Source organism: Diadema antillarum, unplaced genomic scaffold (genome assembly GCF_040938485.1).
Source record: "Diadema antillarum isolate AM-2024a unplaced genomic scaffold, OU_Dant_1.0 scf00000035, whole genome shotgun sequence".
Taxonomy (NCBI): Eukaryota; Metazoa; Echinodermata; class Echinoidea; order Diadematoida; family Diadematidae; genus Diadema; species Diadema antillarum.
Window position 1 is genome coordinate 2,230,996 of NW_027270924.1, and position 9,004 is coordinate 2,239,999.

The following is a 9,004-nucleotide window of genomic DNA, read 5'->3' on the forward strand; positions in this document are numbered from 1 at the left end:
ACTAAATAATCCATACGATACCCTTCATGCAGTTCGATGTACGCAAACATAACGTCAATGTCCACGCAAGAAAACGCCTTGTCGTTTAGGAACACACTATGATACATCTGTATTAAAAGCATGTTTCACAAGTTTCCAAGGGGTATAACTGGATGGGGAGTTGCCATGCGTTGCGTTGCCATGCATACCGTTGTCATGGAAACAGTTCTGGCTGGCTAAAGGGATCCCATTATTTGGATTACATTCCTATGTCATCGCTGGATTATGGGTCTAAATAAAGTAGATCTAACTGACGAAAAATTGGCTGATCAAGATTCTGACAGTGGTCATAGTGATTAGGGAATACGGTGATGACGGGAATTGCAGTGGTGGCGGGGATTATCGGAAGTGATTGAATTTGGATTGAAGGATGACTATTCGTCAAAGTATATCCGTCGAAAATTATACTATGCACCAAGGTTCATCTACAGTTACTTCTAGTCTGTCTGCCCTCCCCTTTTTTTCTCACGTGATCGGTCGATGAATTGGTTTAACATCAAAACGTTTTTACCGCTCGTGAGTTCCAGACATCCTATGGAGCGGGAATCCTCGTGAGATCCAGACATCCTATGGAGCGGGAATCCTTATTCTCTCCGTTTTAGGTTCTCTCATTGATATCTGTCTGTTCTTCCGTAAGTTTCAGAGTCCATGTAATTATTGCCATGAATAATGCATAGTGTTCATCCCTAGAAATCGTGTTGCTTCACCGTATATCCGTGGGTGTGTAAATTGGAGAGCGGGAGGGGAGGGGAAGAGACAGGCCGCGGTATATAGAGAGAAGCGGGTGCCTTTAACACTTCGTGAGCAGATCGCTGCGATTCGAGGACACTGATAATCTGTATCTGTCAATTTCGAAAAGCATATTATGCGTTTAGTGCCATTTAGCCGAATTACGGAGCGCATCAACCTAAAAGAGTGTCGCTCAAGAAATAAATGAGAAACGGTTAGATTTGCGGCGATGCACTTGAAGACTTCAATATCACTTTGTCGTTCGCACGTGCATTCGATTTGTGGTTGACCTCGAGCCGTATAAATACACTGTCCCCGATTTCGCCTCCGAGCCCACCGCTAGAGTGTTCCCGCGACAAATCGAGAACGCTTTCTCCTCAACCTCTCGTATTCGACATGGAGCTAGAAGTTTATATTCTAAGGCTGTATTCGCAACTTGAAATATACCATTCACACTAGCGTTCGTTTGTGTATACGACCGAAAATAGGTGTAGGCCTATATGCGTTCGCGGTATACGAGTACATCTTGTAGAGGTACTTCACGTATGTGATGGGTACATTTACATTTACATTTCCACAACTTCCACAAGGATTTGATATACGTGTAGGCATAGTATGATATATAATGTATATATGTATACATATATATATATATATATATATATATGTATACAACGTATATATATATATATATATATATATATATATATACAACGTATATATATATATATATATATATATATATATATACAACGTATATATATATATATATATATATATATATATATATATATGCATGACCAAAATAGCTTTGGGAAATGTGTCATCATTGAAAAGAAAACATATTCCATACGTGATTAAATCAAACTCAATCAATACTGAAAAAAGGTTTTGTTTTTGTTTTTTGCTTACTCAGATCATTTCTCTTCACAATAACATTACCGTAGCCAAAATAACCTCCCACATAAAACTCATTGATAACATTGGGCAACACAACAGTGTAATTATACGATGTTTCTTGTTTGTTTCTTTTTTCTGGTGCTTTATTGTTTTATTATCATAGCTTCCATAATCCTCACACAAAATGCAGAGGCATGCAATCAACGGATCGAGTCAGAACTGAAGGTTTCCAAACAAAATGAAATTTTAACGGCATTTCTCTCCTGCCGGTGTCTCATATCACTTATACACTTTCTTAGTGATATATCAGATTAATATAAAATGACATGATATACAAAAGTATGGTTTAAAAAAATAGTATACACACGCCTGTCAATTTTTGCATCACATTACCTCTCCCAGATCCAACCAGCCCATATAAAAATATTTTACACGGCTAGGATGTCCATATTTCCTGAACCTTCTACATTATATGCTTATTGATAAAAATGATAGTTAAACTAATATCTAAAGAGCTCTACATGCACCTAGCATTATTCAGCATACATTTTGTTCCACATGTATTGCATCTGAACAAATTGTTACATAATACTTCTGAACACATTTCTTCCTACCAAAGACTTCAAATTCGATAAATTTTCTGAAGTTGGTGTAAAAAATGAGCTGAAAAGTTACAAGCGTGTTGATGTTCCTTGTCCGCAGCTGCCATGCTACAACACAGAAGACCTGAACGGTGAAGTTCGTGAGGTACGGCAACAGGAAAAAGACATAAGAAAATGTAAACGATGCCAACTTTTAACAGCTATGCATCATCACAGATCACAAATGGATTTACGTCAAGAAACAAAACTCACCATCTCATTCTTGGCAATATTTGCACAAATCGATGAAGTATTTAGCACTATGTGTATTTTCAAACTTTAAGATGAAAAAGAGGAACCATCCAAACCGTGACGGAAATCTCCCGTATCAGAAACCCGTGATTGCCTGAAAATTCATTGCTGATTGGTGTTAAAACGCTTTTGCCATCAGAAAACCATTGACGTCAACTTGAATTCAAAGTTGTTGGGTTTTTTTTTAAGAAAGAAATGTTATAAAAAGAGCGTATCATTTATTATACTTCATTCTCCTAAATTCATTACAGCTTTTCCCATCACCTTAAGACTACAGGGTACATAATTGTTACTAACAATTTCACTGCGATAGTAGTTATGACTGGAAGAACTTGTGATAAAGTTTTTATTTCCCTTCACAACAAATCCACTTTTATCTATATACTGTCCCTAATATTATGACAAATGATTAAAAGTATCACCTTTACTGAACATTAAAGCATTAACATCCTCTGCGTGAAAAAAAAACCCGACTGAATTTGTTCCCCAGTGTATTGTTCTAAGTACAATGTATATCAAAGTCTGAATTTGCGTGAATTGCACTCATTAATCATGCATCATAAAATTCAGTCATAATGAAGTTTCCTTCTAAAAAACGTAAAATTAACCAACTATAATAGACTATGTGGTGAAGAGAACTACTATGATGGACAACTATAATCAATGGACAGGATCCTCCAGAACTTCAGCAAGTCATCTTATTGTAAACAGAATTCTGAGTCTAGATTGATAAAATCAATCTAATTTACTACAGTGGACTTACGTTATAACGAAGTCCTCGAGACCGGCAGTTTTCTTTCGTTATATCGAAATTTCTTTATAAATAAACAACGAAAAAATACATAGAGTGGATAATGTTGCAGCCTGAATTTCTACTTTGTTATATTAACCGGAATTTCGCTATAACCGTGTTTGTTGTAATAGGAGTGCACTGTATATCATATTAAACTGTCACAATGTGATGACTCCTAATTTGATGTCAGGAGCACAAGACGTGAAGTATCATCCTCCATTTTTTTTTACTTTGTAACCATACATAAACACATCAACCTGAAGTGAATATATAACTATGTTGGTACATGTATACCTACATCAATGTAATTATACGAACGGCGCGATGTGGTCTGATTTTCTTTTTTTTTTAATGAAAGGCATCGCCTTTTCTGCTCGGCAGTTTCCACTTTACGTCGAAAAGTGCTCTGATTTTGGCTTCATTTCACCACATCTTCGCATGCATGTCAATGTATGTTTACCCAACATGACTGAATAAAATAATATCGAAAATCCACACATTTATCAGTTTTACTGACAATTGGTTATTTCAGAAGAAAACATGTAAGTGCTGATAATTGGATATGTACTCTTATAATAGAAAAAAGAAACTGCTTTAGGCAACTTAATACTAGTAAGACAGACTAGCCATTCTAGACATCACATATTTGATATTTAATCATCAAAACTCAATTGCACATTGCTTATTACACACACACCCATATATATATATATATATATATATATATATATATATATATGTATATAAAGTTGATGCTGAAGACAGGTGTGGCTGTACACACAATGAAATGAGAAAGATTTCCTCTGAAAAATAGACATTTTGACATTGCATTGAAAATGTGACTAATTTTACAGCACCTTTTGGGTCCTCATGCTCACTGAATGAATATTTCAATATTTCCTCATTTTTTTTCTCCCTATGCATCTTCACATAAACTTCACTTTCCATCTTTTTCCTCTTCTAATCTCTCTATATTTCGTCCTTTATTTCTTCTTTACTCTTTTTTCACACACTGCATATAATTATTGCTTCGACATGTATCGCCACGTCACTTGATTCAATTTTCGTGGAAAATGTCATGCATTTATTTGCTACTTATGAGGTGGAATTTGAGCAGGAATGTACAATGAAATGCAAGAGCTACAATCATGGAATAAAAAATAGTGCATGTCAACAACAACAACAACATGATAAAAAAAACCTACTCAAACATTACATAAAGCCCCATCCGTTATGAGACATATAAAAAGTCATGACTTTTAGCATGTCAAAAACCGAATCATTATATAAATAAAAAGGTCAAGGGTGGGAAAAACTGGACAGTAGCCTTAAAGGAAGTACTTATTGTGCAATGTAGCATGTTCAAGACAAATAGGAAATCATTTGTAATTTCACCTTGTGTCATTAATAAGGAAGACTTTGATATCAAAATACAATTGTACTATGACATCAGAAAGACAAGACACTTTACGATAAAAATTTGAGAATATCAACCATGAATTTCAAACCTGATTCAATTAGTACATAGACCAAAATATCTGATCATCACATACATACACACACACACACACAAACACATTTGTACACAATAGTACAGTTATGCAACACAATTATCTTTATCATTAAGTTGCTTCAGATTTGATCTGATTTGACTTGATTTGACTTGATTTTTATTTGATTTGGTACAAGTCTGCCTTGGTCCTTACAACTGAGCTCTCACTGATAGGCAAATACTTGAGATTCCAGGTGGGTGACTCAAACCAATGTGATGTGATGTGATGTGATGTGATGTGATGTGATGTGATGTGATGTGATGTGATGTGATGTGATGTGATGTGATGTGATGTGATGTGATGTGATGTGATGTGATGTGATGTGATGTGATGTGATGTGATGTGATGTGATGTGATGTGATGTGATGTGATGTGATGTGATGTGATGTGATGTGATGTGATGTGATGTGATGTGATGTGATGTGATGTGATGTGATGTGATGTGATGTGATGTGATGTGATGTGATGTGATGTGATGTGATGTGATGTGATGTGATGTGATGTGATGTGATGTGATGTGATGTGATGTGATGTGATGTGATGTGATGTGATGTGATGTGATGTGATGTGATGTGATGTGATGTGATGTGATGTGATGTGATGTGATGTGATGTGATGTGATGTGATGTGATGTGATGTGATGTGATGTGATGTGATGTGATGTGATGTGATGTGATGTGATGTGATGTGATGTGATGTGATGTGATGTGATGTGATGTGATGTGATGTGATGTGATGTGATGTGATGTGATGTGATGTGATGTGATGTGATGTGATGTGATGTGATGTGATGTGATGTGATGTGATGTGATGTGATGTGATGTGATGTGATGTGATGTGATGTGATGTGATGTGATGTGATGTGATGTGATGTGATGTGATGTGATGTGATGTGATGTGATGTGATGTGATGTGATGTGATGTGATGTGATGTGATGTGATGTGATGTGATGTGATGTGATGTGATGTGATGTGATGTGATGTGATGTGATGTGATGTGATGTGATGTGATGTGATGTGATGTGATGTGATGTGATGTGATGTGATGTGATGTGATGTGATGTGATTTGGCAACAAGGCTGGCCATCTCCTTGCAACTGAGCTCTCACTGATTGGCAAATACTTGGCAGTCACTGTGGGTGACTCAAATCACTGTGATTTGATCTGATTTGATTTGGCAACAAGTCTGTCTCTGTCCTTGCAACTGAGCTCTTGCTGATTTGCAAATACTTGGCAGTCAAGATGGGAGACTCAAACCACCATGATTTGATTTGATTTGACTTGAATTGATTTGGCAACAAGTCTGTCTATCTCCTTGCAACTGAGCTCTCGCTGATAGGCAAATACTTGGCAGTCGCGGTGGGTAAATCAAACCACTGTGATTTGATTTGATTTGATTCGGCAACAAGGTTGTCTATCTCCTTGCAACTGAGCTCTCGCTGATTGGCAAATACTTGGGAGTTGAGGTGGGTGACTCAAGCCATTGTGATTTGATTTGATTTTATATGCTTTGCAAACAAGTCTGTCTATCTCCTTGCAACTGAGCTCTTGCTGACTGATAAATACTTGGCAGTCGAGGTGGGTGATTCAAATCACTGTGATTTGATTTGATTTGATTTGATGCAGTAAAAAGTGAAGTTCTGTTTATCTCCTCGCAACTGAGCTCTCGCTGATTGGCAAATACTTTGCAGTCGAGGCAAGTGACTCAAACTGTCATGGTTTGATTTGATCTGATCTGATCTGATCTGATTTGATTTGCTCCTAGCAACATAACTCTCGCAAATACTTGGGAGTCGAGGCAGGTGACTCAAACTGCCATGGTTTCATTTGATTTGATTTGATTCGAGTTGAGTTGATTTGATACCAGATAAGTCTGCCTTGCTCCTTGCACCTGAGCTCTCTCTGATTGGCAAATACTGGGAGATGAGTTGAGTGACTCAAACAGCCTTAAGAACCTCCTTGACAACCCGTACGGCGGAGTCTGCCGCGCATTCCATCATTCCGGCCCACACATTGCCCGTGTCTTCTCCGGCAAAGTGAATACTGTCACAAAAACACAACGATAAACAAACAAGAAAATACAGTATAATGAAAGGAAGGAAGAGGAACCTTACTCCACCCAGGGTAGGATGACACTCGAAATTTTGCTAAAATCTGACAAAACGATTGGAAATTAACAGAATATTGCAGTATTACAGCATGTTTTCATGAAACACAGATTTGGGTTTCAAACACTTTTATGCTAATTTATTTAGATGAGTCACCATTTTACCTGTATCTCACTGACTTGCTAACAAATCTGTGGTAAATTTTGGTGGTTGAAATCTATCTAGAAGGAATGAAGTGTATCCTTCTCATATTAACTCTTAATGTGCCAGGCCCAAAACCCCTAACGTGCCAGAGGTTTTTACCTAACGCCAGAACGTTTCGAAACTGGACTAACAATGAAATTTAAAACCGCCATATCTCTGAAACTATTGACTTTTTTTTAATTGAGTTCTACACAACATATATCAAGAAATGTTTGTTCTTTCGTGTCATGCAGTCAGTTTGCCACAATTTCTATCTGAACCTGAAATATTGCAGAAATAATTGATACATCAAAAAAGTTATTAAAGATTTTCATGTAGTATGGAAAGAAAGAGTCAGTCGTGTTTTTTCTTCAATGGAACACTCCCGTGACTCTGTGAGAAAGTTTTAGAGCAACATCTCCTCTTTCAAATGATAACAAAATTGTCTTCTAGAATTGTATGATTCCAAAGATACTAGCAGTTTATTTTGTCTTGGCAATTTCTCTTTTTGCCTCAGTAATTCATTCCCAAATCTGAGTCCTTTAGTCCCAGATCCTGTATTTGCAACTAAAGCAATAGTCCCGGGCCCTGGAATGGTGTCTTTTGTCCACCTGAGAAGGAAGAACCTGCTAATCCTCCTTTTGTCTAAGCGGACTGCGGGCGGGCGTACTCTATTGAAATCGGCAGGCCTTTGTCCACGCGCAATTCCTTTGCTAGTGTGGGGACGATTAGTTACATTCACCAAAACAAAAGGATGAAAGACTTGACCGACGAACCTAAGCTGACCCTCTGTGAGGGACAAAATAAAAGCAGCTTCCCGCAGGACAGCGTCCAAGCGGAACAATGCGAGTGGAACCGCATAGACAATACACGCAGATTCAATAGCATACACACGCGTGGTTTACCTATGAGACTTTTGACCCATACACATCTCGCAGAGGGTGCGCCCGCTGCGGATTTTCCCGACGCGAAAAAAATACAACTAGCTGAAAAATCGTGTATTTACTCAAAACTTTCCAATGTAAGCATGCTCATATTTTTAGTGGAAACGATGGCTATACTAATCAGCTACCAGTACATATCATTGGCAGTTGCTTGGTGTAACACATTACGGTACCACAAGAACTTAAATGATCAATGCTTTTCTTGCTCTTTTTAGTCGCCGATCGGCGACCATGGCACGTCAGGACTAAGGTCGCCGTTCGGCGACCATGGCACGTTAAGAGTTAACACACTGCAGCATAGTTCACACTTAAAATTTTCTCCAGACTTGTCTCAAGGTGGCCCAGTGCTCATGCCCTCTATGCACTTTGATGTATTAAGCATACTAGTCTGTCCATTCTCACCATCTGCATATGCAATTTGTTATTCTTATCCTACTTTGCAGATAGTACTTTCTCTTTATCTGCATTTCCTGTCAGTTTGTACCCTAGCATTACTGTTTTTACGTACTAACAAATATCTTACTTTATCATGTAGTCATATCAGATCACAGTAGCATTGTTCACACTTTTAGATTGATGAAACAAAAGCAATAAAAGGCAAATTGTCAAAGTTTATTCTACAATGTAGTGGTGAAAACTCATTTTCGGTATTTTATGCCCTAAGGGCCCTTTTCGTTAAATCGGGGCCCATATATATGACATAAATCACACTTCTCACCATCCCAGTGGGTCTTTTAGGGTACCAATGACTTCCGAGGGCTTGGGTCGAACTTCGGCAGCAATCGGCTCTGTTTCTTTCTCATCTTGTGACCAACACTTTAAAACATGGAAAGGAGGGCATAAAAAAAATTGTGTGAAACAG